We start from the raw sequence: 14,030 nt of genomic DNA on the forward strand, positions 1-14,030 counted from the left end.
TCTCCTTTTGTTTTGTGCGAACTTGATTTGTTTAAAAGGACAGAGAGACACTACTATCTGCTGCTTTTTGGTTTATTTGCCTTCATCAGTTCTGTCTTCAGCGATGACCTTCTGAACTGGCCCAGCAAGAGGAAGACCACAAAAGCTTTTAAAAATAAAAGCTTAGGATTTGTTTGATGCTCCAAGAGAACGAGCCAATGACTGGATGAATTTTCTGTTCGTGTGAGGCGGTGGCTTTTCACCGGCTCACTGACTTCTTTCACTCATAGGATGGTAGCATATCCTAGTGATATCAAACAGCGTGGTGTTTACTGGGAAGTCACTATAGATAGGGATCTAACCAGCATGACTTGGATAAAAAAACAAAAAAAAAACAAAAACAAAAACGGGGGGGTTGATATTGTGGGGAGGGAAGAACTATTTTAAAAAGTTATGTACTGGATGCTTGCTCAACTACTCGCATTTTGGAGTATTCAGCACATAAAAAATAAAATCTATGATAGCTCATATTAAGATATCTATTTTAACTCTATTTTTAAAAGATCGATTTAAAGATTTGGGAGATAATTTGGCAGTTATTTATTTCTAGAAGTTGCTACTTTTGCTGATAAGAATTTGGAAAGAAAGGGCAGTCTTCTGCTTACTCCTTTCCCAGTAGCAGCTACTGAAGTTAGTATGTCCTTCTACATTAAGAAATAGACCTGTTGTGATAAATGTCACTAATGTGTCCTGAACTGGTGCTGAAAATATTTAACTGCTGGTGTAGTCAGAAAAAATCATTTTTAGCATAGTTAATGTGATTGAGTAAATGACTTCTTTTCAACTGAATAAAAAATGTTTTTTTTTTTTTCGTAGTGTCTGTTCTATTCAACCTGTTGGGAGGGGAGGGGGAAGTCATTGCCTTGATTGATGTTGGAGAGGAATCAGCTCTGTGGTACTACAGCAGCAGAAAACTGGTAAAACTGCTGATCTGATGCTTTTGGCTCTTTTTGGTGGTGTCACAGCAGAGAGAGAAGGTTCTGGGATGGCTGGGAGGGAGTCTCAGGTTTTCCTTGTGTGTGCTCATGGCCATTGTGCCAATTCTAGAGCTTGCACACCTTGTTTGGAAGGCAGAGGGAGTCACAAACAATAAATCAACAAATTGTACCATGCTCAACTCCATGACAAATACTGCTCGTTGGGAAGTATTTTGAGCCCTTCAAGTCAGCTTCCACTTGGCCCCTCATCACGGTGGTTTTCGGCGGTGCAGAGCATGTTCTCCCGTAGAGGGGCCCTGCAGGTTGGCCATCTGCATGGCAGTCATGTACAGAAACCTGAGCTGCAGCAACTCTGAAGCCAAGCTAAGAGGATCTAAAAGAATGTTTAATGGATTCTTGGGAGAACTTGGATATGGTCCAGAGCAGTCATAAAATCCACTTGGAAATAAAAATCTATTTTGGATCAGAAGCTGAAAGTGCCGAAGCGGATTCTGAAAGCTGTGTGCAAAATGTTTTCCAGTTCCTTCCTGCAAAAGCAATAGCAGCTTGATACGACGGATACCCCAGCTCTGAAAGAAGGAAAAAAGTTTGGTAATATTGGCTAATTTAGAGTTTGTAGAGCAGCAATGACCCTCAGCTGAATCGGATCAAGAAGCGTATCAGTGGCCTTCCAACAATTTGTGAGTTACCATTTGATGAGAAAACGAACTGAGAGTTTGGATAAAGCAGCTCATTTTCAAAGTGGTTCTCCATGCTGTCGGACTCTGATCAGGATCTGTAACAGCAGAGACTAACACCAGCTTCCTGGGAAATACAGGTGGTGGTCTAACAGCACTTCCCAAGTGAGTGGTTGCCATTTAAAAAGGAAGCCGAACAGCTCACCTGAGTGAATCAACACTGCTCAACATGGTCAAAGATAGTGGTGTGGTGGTGGTTTTTGTTTTTCCTCCTTTTTTTTTCTTCCCTTTAAAGGATGTGCAACAGGTGAAATACACAAAGGATGTCTATAAATATGAGCTGATCAAAGTTCAGCTGGAGGCCAGAAGGATAAAGGATATCCCTGCAGGAATTGATGGACAATCTGGGATATGTAGAGCAAGCATATCCTGTTACTGGGAGCTGTTGATTGATTTACATTCATGGATTTTTATTGCGTGTGAAATCTACACTTGGAAAGCCAAGGCATAGACTTCTGTGGAATTTATAGATTGCTTCAGAGGAAAAAGCTCCCAGTGCAGAAGGTGGTGGCCACCCTTGCTAATCTGTGCACGACACAGGTGTGATTGGGGATTTGACCTGGGTTTGTGATGTTCTTGAACCTTTTGAATCAGAACAAGACAGACTGGTGACGTGCAATGGTTTTGAGACAAAAACACTCAAAGGCTCCAGGGCAGAACAGCTCCTGGAGAATATCGTACATCCAGTTCATGGAGTCCAGCTAGCACCAAGCTAAAGAACAACATTTTTGGTGGGACATGCATTTAAAAAATAAAAATAATTTTAAAAAAGGAGGTGGGTAGTGCTGTCAAGGTATGGGTAACTAAATGGTGTAACATGCAGTACAAACTACAATGTAAAAGCAATGTACAAGCTACAGCTGTAAAGAGGCAGCATATGTGAGGAAAGACAATGCATTTAAGCTGGTACAATTAGGGGGAGAATATTTTGGGGCTGAGGTACAAACTTTCTAAATTATGGCTAATAACTGTTATGATATCAGGAATTGTATGTGCCATCTGGGGCGCAATGGTTGTGCTGGGTGTAATAGAGATCCTCGGTTAGAAGGGTACTGAATTGGTTTGTCTGACCTAGTTCCTGGCTTATCAGAATAGCCAGGACAAACAGGCCTCTATCTAAAGCCATAGAAAACTGAATTTAGGTGTCGGGCCTTTGGAAGCTGAACAGGGTATCTGGATGGTTGAGGATAAATAAATCAATCATCATTGGTTTGGAATTTACTATTTATATTTTTAGTGATTAAAATTGGCGTGAAAATGTAGAGGTAATGCAGGTTTAGTTATAGATCTAGAAAATACAAAGATGGGGCTCATGTTTTGTGGCACTGACTGTCCTATGAGAAGTCAAAAGTGTAGCTACAATTGAAGGTTTCGATCAGAGTTCTCTTTATCGTGAAGCAGGGTGAGATTCTCCTTTGGCGATGGTGCACTTGTAACAACCATCCTGTGGGTTGGTGTGCTTTGGTTGTGTTTGTTTTGAGCTCCTGCAGTGTGTTGTGAACCAGATCATTTATTCAATTAAGATAGAGAGCAAAAGTAACTACTAGAGTATCGTGGCACACCATTAACTCACACACTGTTTTTTGCCTGTTTTTGTTTCTGCATGCCACAGACAGTTTGGCTAATGCACATCACTGAAAAATCACTTCCATACTGATAAGGTTTTACTTACAGCCTACAGATTAGTGAAACAGTTGTTGTCATTGTACATGAGTGTTTAATTTTTTTCTCTGCCTGTGCTTTTGATCAGATCCAAAAAGTTCACCCTGTTGTCCAGACAAAAAGTGAACAGGGTGTTCCTTAGAGGGTCTTTTTGTAAGAGTTCATTTCTTAAGTGGGACCCACGTGCTAGTTTGCCCTTCTACTGAAGGGAGTCTGAATTGGAAGAAAAGCACGGCTTGTATGCTCACTTTTTTCATGAGGCTGTGTTCAAAGGCTAGATTGCTTCTCCTTCCTCCTTGTCCTATAGAGGTTTCTTGTAATTCATTGCTCAACTCAGTTTTAATGCTGTCATTTCAGGATTTTGACCTTGCCTAGCTTTAGAAATGCTGATACTTCTCGGCAGCATGAAGTTATCTCCCATCCTAATAATTAGGAAAAACAACAAACAAACAAACAAACAAACTTTTTAGCCCATAGCAAGCCTCCTGTGATGGAAGTATTCCTCTCTGGCTGGGGGATTGGGATCCAAACTGACTGCATACTCTTCTGCATGGTAAAACCCACTGCACGTGAACATAACCAGATTACCTGCCAATACCGCACACAGCACATCGCTAACGTCAGGGCTGTAACCAGATTTGCTAATAACCAAACCTGGAGGTCACAGTGGGCTTGAGGGTCAGCGCTCCCTGGCTTTGAGACATTCTGACAGTGACTTTCCTGAGTTTTATTGAAATTGCATCTTTTCAGTCTCACATCTTTCAGCAGGGATAAGCAAAAAAAGGCTGAGATGTCTGGGAGGGAGCTGGGAGCTGTACAGACACGTCTGCGTTGTGTAGCAACCAGATTCCTGCGGGCTGAAGCTAATTCATCAAAGCACCACCACAGCTAATGGGGCGGTTAAAAAGGGAAAGGTCTGTACAGTTTATAGCATTTGTAGTAGGAAAACATAATTGGACTTCCAGCCAAAGACTTGAAAAAGATGCTGTTACAGCAGATGTACGAGCATACCTTACGACAATATATGGAAGAAGGATTTTTAAATGTCAAGTTTGTGGTTTGTTGCTTCAGGAGAAGGTGTGCCTTTTGGACTCTGCGGACTTGCTGCAGTCTAGATGATGCACAAATCAGAACTGGGAATGGCTAAAAAAATAATCCCAATCCCTAATGATCAGCCCCAGTGTCTGCAGCCTGCCCGTTACTGGAATGGATTCTGCTGTGCAAGGGGCCTTTGGAAGCGCGGCCCAACTGCCTCAAGCACTGCCCAACACCCCTGTCAGGCTGTTTACACCTGTTGTGAGCTCTCAGGTACTTTTTGGTTCTTGGTGTCACCAGGCTCCCCAAAATCCTTAGGGGTAACCCTTTCAGCCATTACAACGTGAGCCACGACAGCTGCAGTAGAACTGAAGCTGAAACAACCGCTGGACAACTGCTGTGGTCCGAGGGCCTCTCACCACCACGGGGAGGTGAGACCACCTCCTCCAAGGGGCCCAACGGTGTGGAAGAGATAACGGGGTCAGTAGGAGAAGTCCAGGGAGGTTTGTCCTTGGGCTCCGTTTTGGGAACGCTAAGATACAAGAGGAGGAGACCTGAGACCACCAAAAAGACAGGCAAAGGCCTCGCTGGGGGGTGGCTGTATCTGGTGACCACCTCTGAAGTTTGAGGTTGCATGTGTGTTGGTTTTGGAAGAACAGCCTAGGTAGGTACCATGCCAACTTCACTCTGTGCCACTGGTCATATGACAAGTCCCCAAATCAGTTCTTTAACGTGGACCAACGATTTTTCATCCAAATGGCAGTTCAAGATAGACTCTGCTCTTCTTAAAAATGGACTGTTGGCCAGGTCACCTGGGTTTGTTTGTCCCTCTTCAAAGCACACATGCTTTATCATGCTTTTCTAATGCCAGTTGATAGCAGCCTGCAATGAATGTGGAAAAGGAAGGCTGCTTCCATGCCTGCTCACCGTTGTCTGCAGAGCTGAAGCCAAGGGCTACACAAAGCCCAGGAACAGGGCTGGTCCCTTGGGCACCGAGATGGGATGTGCATCCATTTGTCCTGTCGCAGGGAGGGCTGTTAGTCTTCCAGGGTTTCATGTGGGCTGATTAAAAGGGCTGGTTGCACCAGGGAGACATCAGAAGTCTGTGCAAGCTCTAAAAACCCATTCTGCAGAGAGATTTGCCCCTTCTTTTTAGCACTTGTTGGAGTTACTTGGAATTTGAGAGTAGCTAATCAAAACCAAAAGCAAATAAACAAAAGTGCTTCCTAGGCTGTAGTCAAGTGCTTAATGAAGTGTCTGGTAGAGCTTTCTTTTATTGTCCTTTAGGATGCAAAAGAAAGGGTCTGTCTGGGGCTTGTTTGAACAGCCTTTTCAGCTGGCTGTTTTGCAACAGTCCTCTAACCTTCCTCTTTCTTCGCTTGGCACATCAAGGAAATACAGCTTTGCTTTTTTTCTTTTTAGGAATACACATCCTTTTCTTTCTGATCCGTGAGCATATATCTGTAAATACATGAGTATAGATATTCAACAGCAGAGAAAAATGAGTAATGTTTGTGTTCACTGACCAGCTTGCACGGCTTTCTGTGGAAGTGCTGGTAAGAATCCAATCATATGGGCTTGGTTCCATGGTGAGTGCAGGGCACACTCGGACAACTCAAATGTCTCAATTCAAGGTTTCCCAGGAGATGCTGTGCCTCTTTTTTCCAATACAGGAAAAAAAAATCCTCCTTGCAGTAAGCAGTCTTTGTACTTTCAAGCCACAACTTCCTAAGTATCAGTCCTTGAAATAAACTTTGAACAGACACACACAGCACAAACCATCTTAGAGAAGAGAGAGGCAACTGACTCGTGTATTTCCATTTGTTTTTACTTCTGCACCAGCAGCAGCAGTTTGAATTTGATTTCTACTGTAGCTGTTGTGGCTCACACTGCTGTAATTGTCAGAAAAAAGTTACCCCTAGGGATTTGGAGAAGCCTGGTGACACCAAGATTCAAAAAGCACCTGAGAGCTCACAACAGGTGTGAACAGGCTGAGCCATTTTCATCCTTCTTTCTGCTGATTACAGGAAGACTGCAGTGCTGCATTTCTCCATCTTCTGTTACTTTCAGGTAATCTGTGCATTGCATGCCGGTCGTATTTGCAGCTACTACCTCACCCTTACTTTTCATAATTCATCTTTGAAGCTTGTAAGGGTTGTGCTGTGGAGCTGTAGCCCAAAGGATTTGGGATGCAGGAGTTCCCATTTCCCAGCCCTCTCTCCCACCCTTGATGCAACCACGGGTGTCAGTGGTCAGTGTCACTGCCTCACCAGGCACAGAAATCCCGGCACCTCCAGGCTCCTCCTTCAGGAGGTCACCATCCCTGGTGACCGGTGGCTATTTCAGCAACTCCTCAGACTGGATTTTTGGCCTATCTGCTGTCCTCATCAGCTAGGTGAGTCAGGAGTTCTGAAATTCTTCCTTTTTCTCTCCTTCTCTGTCCTTTTTTTTTCTTTCCCCAAATTGAGGAAATCTTCCCCATTGTTTCGCAAAGGTATACCTACCCTTGACCAAGAGGTAAAGAAGAGTTCAGATTGTGTCTGTGACAGGGAATCCCAGGCAGCAGTCACGACTGTTACAAACAGGGCACACACGAAGCTTTTCCCTGTCATCCATGTTTACCACTTCTTGAAGCTACCTGGAAATCCTGCTGCTGGAGAATCGCAGACCAGGCTGGAAGGGAGCTCTTGAGGTCTCTGCTCAGGCCTCATTCACAGCGAAGGCAACCTCAAGACCAAACCAGCTTGCTCAGGGCCCTGGGCGGCCACGTCTTGAAAATCTGAAGGGTGGAGAATCCACATCCCCTCTGGACCCTGTTCACATGGGTAAGGGCTTTCTCCTGACATCCGATTGCAGTTTGGTTGCTGCCATTCGTGACTGTTGCCTCTTGTCCTGTCGCTGCGCAGTTCAGAGAAGAGCCTGGCTCTGTCCCACTTAAAAATGCACCCATTCGTGGTGGTAAGGCAAGTCAGGGCAGTCAGACAACACAGATCCCTGAAAACATTCAGCATTGCCTTTACTCCTGAGCTCCAGCCCATCTCGAGGGCTTTAGCACAGCCACCCAGAGCAGGCGGCAGTGGTTCAAACAGCAGCGGGAGCTTACCCTGAACCCCAACCTGCACCTTCTGCAGCCAGCAGGGAGAGGCAGCACAGCACACGGCCTGCGTGTAAGCCTTCAGAGAAATGTTAGCGGATCCTGTGTCCTCACAGCATCACGGAGTGGCTGAGGTGGGCAGGCACGTATGGAGGCCCCGAGCCCTGCTCCGAGAGCAGGCTGCCCAGGGCCTGAGTAACCCCAAGGAGGGAAGCGGCTTCAAAGCCTTACTTCTTCAGGGGGATGCAGTTTCTAACTGAAACTCCACACGTTTTATTTATTTATTTATATTTTCTCCATGACAGGATGAGCCCCATTCAATCAGATTGATAAGACTTGCACAGGAAAACAAGTTATGTCAGAAGCAGCTGTTGGATTTTTAATCCCTAGTGCAAAGGCTATCGTAGGTGTTAGGCCTGAGTTCAAAACACGGTGAAGACAAATCAAGAAGCCTTGGACTTCGGGATAGGCAACAAGGAGTATAAAGCAATTAAACATTGATCTGAGGGCTTTTCCTCTGTGTGGGTAGCAAGCAGTGTGCCTTGTCTCGGAGCAAGGCAGCCCAGTGGGGAGCTGCAGGAAGGCGTCAGCTCACACAGCTGCACCGGTACTCAGCAGACATGGGGACTAAGGTTTGTCATCTCTGTGTGGAGTATGGCTCTTGAAAGCTCCAAATTTTAGCATTTTGAACAAGCCAATGCTTTTCAAAGCATGGTTACCACCCAAATATCCATTTTTACCGCCTGCCTTCAGAACAGCTTAAAAATAACCGAGAAAAATACTTTGCTTTCCAGCGCTCATTGCACCCATCGCTTCAGGTCCTCCCTTCCCCTCTAGGAAAGACGACTCCTTCCCGATACCCCATATGTAAAAGTATGCTGGTGTTTTTGTTGAGGGAATGCCTTTAACACAAAACCACAATTACGTAGCTGGAGGAAAAAAATAATGCAGAAAAATCAGCTTGTTATGTCCAGTTGCTGTGAGCATGTAGCAGCTCCCACTGGCAAAAGCAGCTGACAGTTCATTTAGGACGGAGCTCCAAAATGCACCCAAGTAGCAGAACTGTTCATATTAAGACCTTGCATGCATTTTCACCATTTCTAATTTCTATTTCACGCCACATGCTCTCACGGTTATTAATCCAACTGTGAGCATGGCTGAGCCAATGTTTCAAACCCAAACAGTTATTCATGGTTTTCCTGTTCATAAATAAATACACATTCCGATTTCCAATGCACATTTGGGTTTGCGAGGCATAAACTCTCATTGGGAGCATCATACAGAACTCAAGCACAAACAGCCCCTTCCACTGCCACAGTAACACGCAACGATCTTCTGTGTTCCCAATACATTGATAAAAACTCCTAAATGCTAACTTGTGTTCAAGCCATTGTTTATGCTGACATGAAAAGTGCAGAAAAACACATGAAAAAAAATGAGAGCCTGACACTGCTTTATTCATGAAAATAACAAAATAATAAACTCTGTACTCTAACACGAAGCACTCGGTGCTCCTGGAAATGATTAACGCAGGTTATAGATAATCTAAATTGTACGTTCGAGCATTTTAATTTTAGGTGTATTAATAATCATTTGAGCAAAAAGAGCTCCAACAAACACGTTTTATTTTCACTGCTGAAGTGCTGCGTTATTTATAGCACGCTCGTAGAATCAATGCCAGTTCTTCAAATCATCTTCTGCTCATTTAATGGACTGCTTAACAAAGGGCAGAATTCAGGGGCTCGTGAATCGCTTGGCAGAACAATCACCAGATTGAATCCAGCAAACAGCAGGCACATTTTCTTCATCGGTTAAGCCTGGCCTGCAGATACACGTGCCTTTGCAGGCAGCAGTCTGCTCTCCACGTCTTCTCTGTTCCTTCCTTCTCCCCGTGCTCTCCCCCACCCGTCACTGTTTTCCTGTACCTTGTCACCAGTCCCCACCCCCTGAAGCTCCTCATGCACCTGGGGGAGCACAGACATCGCCGAGGCTTGTGCCGCCCTGTTAGTGGGCAAAGCCAGAGGGGCACCTGGGCTTTTGAAGGAGCAGGCAGGGGCAAAACCCTCCTGGTGGTGGCCCGGCCGGCCTCACGCTGCTTCCCACTGCGGCACTGGGAGCTGCCGGCCTGGCCCTGCCCGCCACGAGCCCGCATCACCCAGGGACAGGTACCCAGCTGCACAGCAGGAGGACGTGGTGCAAAGTTAAGCAGCTGCAGGGAGCATCCAACCCCTTGCCCATTGGCTGAGTCTGCATCCACCGTCCCCTAAACCCAGGGAAAATCGCAGTGCTGCTTCTGCCCAGGGCTTCTTTGCCCCTGCCTCAGAAGTTGGGTCTGCTCTGAACATCCCTCTGAACATCCGCTGAGACAAAGCAGGCTGTGCGAAGCTTTGCCAGAAGATTTTTCTCTTTCTCTCTCCACCACAGCCACCAAGCCTGCAGGAAGGTGATGTGGCCAGGGCCCGTCAGCTGTCCCTTTGATAAGTCTCAGAGAATTGTAGCAGGACGTATGTCCCAGGAGGAATGCCTCCTGCAGCTCATCCTTCTGGGCTGAGCCTCCGTGCAGCTCCAGTGCTTTCCTGGGAAGCTGGGGATGCTCAGAAGCCACAAGCAGCAGGGTGATGGGCTTGGAGTGGAAGGAGGGAGGAGTACCACTCATTTATCCATTCCAGCTCCTGGAAACTGACTTAATTGCCAGGAGAATATAGCAATCAGGGTTATCGCCTCTGCTCCTGAGGGCCATAAGCAGAGGAGAAAAATGTGATTCTCTTTTAGCCAGATTAGCTCCCCTTGTTGTTTTGATGCAGCAGTCCCTGAACTGGGGGCCTAATTGTGAAGAAGCATGGCATCCCCAGCAGCTGGAAGCAGCAGCAGGGCACTCCCTATGAAATATTCCCCATGCCAAAACAAAAAGATCAGCGTTGGACGTTTCCTGTCGCAATGGAGTCTTCGAATTAACTTTTGTTTTATCTTTTCTAACCTCTATTCCGAGCCCTCTGCCAACCCTCCTCTTTGCTGTGTAATAATTACTGTGGCAGGCCTCACAGATGTACTTTGCACCTCGATTTGCAGATGCTTTATCACAGCTGGGCAAATGGCACCATTAAACGCATTTTTCAAGAGCAGCAACAGAGATGCCAGCTAGCTGCTTGCTTGCCTCTAAGTCACAGCTCAAATCGATGGCTGAAACTAAACCATGGTTCTTCTGTCTCTTTGGCTGCCAAACTTGTAGTTAATCACCTCATTATTTTCAAAAGCGTCCCACTGATCTCACTCTTTAGGAAAGCAGGATGAGTTTCCCCATATGGATTTAAATGCTTCTTTTACAAGAAAATTAATAACAGGATTTTAGCCAGTACCTCCGTCCAAAATTCCCCTGGATGCTCTTGTTACAGCAAAGAAAAAACCCCACGGTATCAGCACTAATCCAAAAATGAAAAGAAACACAATACATCCACGGCTCCTGAGAAGCTTAAAGAACAAGAAACCAAACCCAGCAGCTGAGGCAGACCAGCAGCCGTGGTGCCGGGGGCGTAAGCTGTATTTTCCTGACAGTTTCCCAGCGGAGCATGAGCCAGGCCAAGCACTGCTGGACCCTTGCAGAGGGCAGGAGCCTCCCCGGAGCCCAGCGGCACTGGTGCTCTCACGGGACCTGGGCAGCAGCGTTTGGTTCATCAGCTCCGTGCCGAGCTGGGGTGAAGGTGCTGGCAGGAGCCGCCTGGCCTGAGAAATCGAAGCCTGCAGGGGAATCTGGAGCTGAATCTCTCTGTTAACCTGGTGGAAACCAAGCCAGGCTGGGGATGGGTGGCAGAAGCAAAGCCTGACCAAGACCTGCTTTGGTAACAGGTGATGTGCTGAGACGGGTGTAGGAAAAAGGGTAGGGAGCCAGGGGAATTTAAAGAAGAAAAGCCTGAAGAACAGATTTCTTTGCAATGTGGGAAGGCTGGCAGTAAGTCATAGTAACAGTAACTATGAAAGACTTGGCTATTTCAGTTCTGCTGACTGCTTTATTATGAACAAGCTGTTTGCACAGCCCGTCTTAAAGCTGTACAAATAATTCCAATTTACGAAGCCTTATCTGAAGTCCAAGACAGTCACAATGAACCGACTGAGACTAAAATTTCCCAAGCTGGGGTTGTGCCTCCGGCTAAATTTGTTTGGGAGCATTCAGCCAAAAATTTTTAATCCATTTCTAATGGCTGACATCGTTCTTAGAAACCCATTGTTTGCCTGACCTCCTTCTAACCCGCTAGAAAAATTTCTGGCGACATTTTTCCTCTCTCAGTTTAATGCTTTGAAGCGCTGCACTTGAAACTTGGCAGGAGGCGGCTTTCTGTTAGGAAGACACATCGCGCCCGCTCCCTAAAACTGTGCTCAAACTTGGCCACTTGACAAGCACTTGAAAAACCGGCCTGCCTGTGCTCGATAGAGATCTCGGGTTTTTTCAGCCCAAATCCCCTGGAGCCGTCTGAAGGGAGCAGGTGGTGGTTATCGCCGGCTGCTGGGGGCTGGCGAGGGAGGGTGAGGAACACGAGGCCGGTCTCCTCCGCTCCCCCCTTGTCCCCTTCCAGCATTAAAGATCTGGGAGGAGAAGCAGTCAGAGCACGGGCAAAATGGGCAAAAGAGACTGGAAAAAGGATACAGAGAAGGACCAAAAATACCAGGACTGGAGGGAAGGAAGGACCCTGGGACTGGGCAGAAGGCCAGCGAAGAGGCCGCTGAAGAGGAAAGGTTTCGGGGGTCTCACCCAGCACTACATGGCTGGGGAATGGCAGCAGCAGCAGGCATCACACCCAGCAGCTGTGCTCCTGCGAGGGGCTTTGCTTCTCCAGAAGGAAATGTTGCTGAGGTTTGGATCCACCTAACGGTGCGAGGGGAAAAGCAGCCAGCCTGCTAGGATGTGGGTGAGAAATTTCTGAAAGCTCAAGGAAATAGTCATGTCGTGCGACCGCTGCTTCCTGGCTCCGGCACTGAAGCAAAGGAGGAGAGAAAGAAGAGCATTTCCCTGCTGCTGGCAGCTGCCCAGGAACCGGGGCTTTCACCAGGCGGGGTGCGACCAGCAGGTAGCAAAACAGGCTTTGAATCCAAACGCTGTAATTAAAATAGGGTTACTAAATGCTCGCCATCTATCCCGTAAACAGAGGGAGGGTCCTTCAGGAAGGTAAAATAGTAAAAGATTGCAATTAGTTATGGTCTTATGGTGAATATGGACAAGAAATCTCAATTAACATTGTGCAGGCAACACTAATCCCGGCGTTATGTTACCTCTGGGTGCTTCTTTTTGCAAGATCAACAGGCTGCTTTTCGAACCTTGCTTTCTGTTCATGCTGGGGGTTCTCCAGTCTAGGAACAGCAATGTCCACACACAACTTCTGTATCTTCACTCAGCTTCTCTCTTAACTGGTATTGCATAAAGACAAGCACACAGTGGGGCTGAAGCTAGATAAAATTAATATGTACAGATTTTGATTTTTTTTTCCCCACAGAATTTGAAAATCTCTCAAAATACTACTTTATTGAAAACAAATTCCAATGATCATCTTTTGTTCTTCAAAAGCATCATTATCCTTTTCTCTTCCTTTCTCTCAGTCAGAGATGTGTTACCTATGGTTTCTTTGCTTGTTTTGAAAATCGTTCTTTCGAAATGACCTCAGCTGTGCCACTCGTTCCAGGCCTTTCCAGCCAAGGCAGTCCAAGCTACTAACCAAGAGTGGAGGAGCCGTCTAGTTTGCCACCTGAAGAGGGGAGAGGAAAGGATTGTTTGCCCAAAGACCATTTAGAGTGGTGTATATGGCAGGGGGGGAAGGAGCATCTTTTCTTAAACTACTGCATTTGCACATCCCTGTTGCATCTTTGGAGCCCAAACATCAAGGCCAAGCCCGTAGAAGAAGAGCAGCTGGAGAGTTGCTCTTTAGGTGACTTCTCAAAGCAATATCCCTTAAAAGTAAATCCACTGCCTTCATTCCCATCATCCAGCCATCCTTCTGGCAGCCTGGAGGTGAGTGATGGGAGTCTGACAGATTTTAGCTGTAGCCAAGACAAGCAAAAAGGAAAGAACACAGGTGGATATGTTTCAGCTGAAATTTGTAAAGTTAGAGCTCAAAATAAATCGAAACCCGAAGAGTAACATCCTTTTACCAGGTGGGTGATCTGGCACTGTCTGTCATGTTCCTGAGACCACATTTTCCCATCTCTCCACTTGTCATCTGTGTGCGTGGGTCACAAAAATGAGTCTGAGAGAAATCCCTTGATCACATTTAAGCATCCAGACCCCTCTTCCTCAGGTCGCTGAGTACAGCCCTGTCACAGCTCTATCTCCTAAGACCTTGCAGCAGGGCTGTTCAAAATGTGGTGGGTGCTTCGAAGCCAACAAACTCACAAGCACACTTCAGCTCTCGATAGCTTTCTCAGTCTGCTTGCTAGGAGCGCTCTCTGTCCCGTCACCCCAGTCATTAATAAATTCGTTAAACTTTAACAGCCCTGGGACAGCTAATGATGTGTCGCTAGTGCTCAGCCACCAGCTGGACT

The sequence above is a fragment of the Aythya marila genome (genome assembly GCF_965140915.1).
Source record: "Aythya marila genome assembly, chromosome: 1".
NCBI classification, from domain to species: Eukaryota; Metazoa; Chordata; class Aves; order Anseriformes; family Anatidae; genus Aythya; species Aythya marila.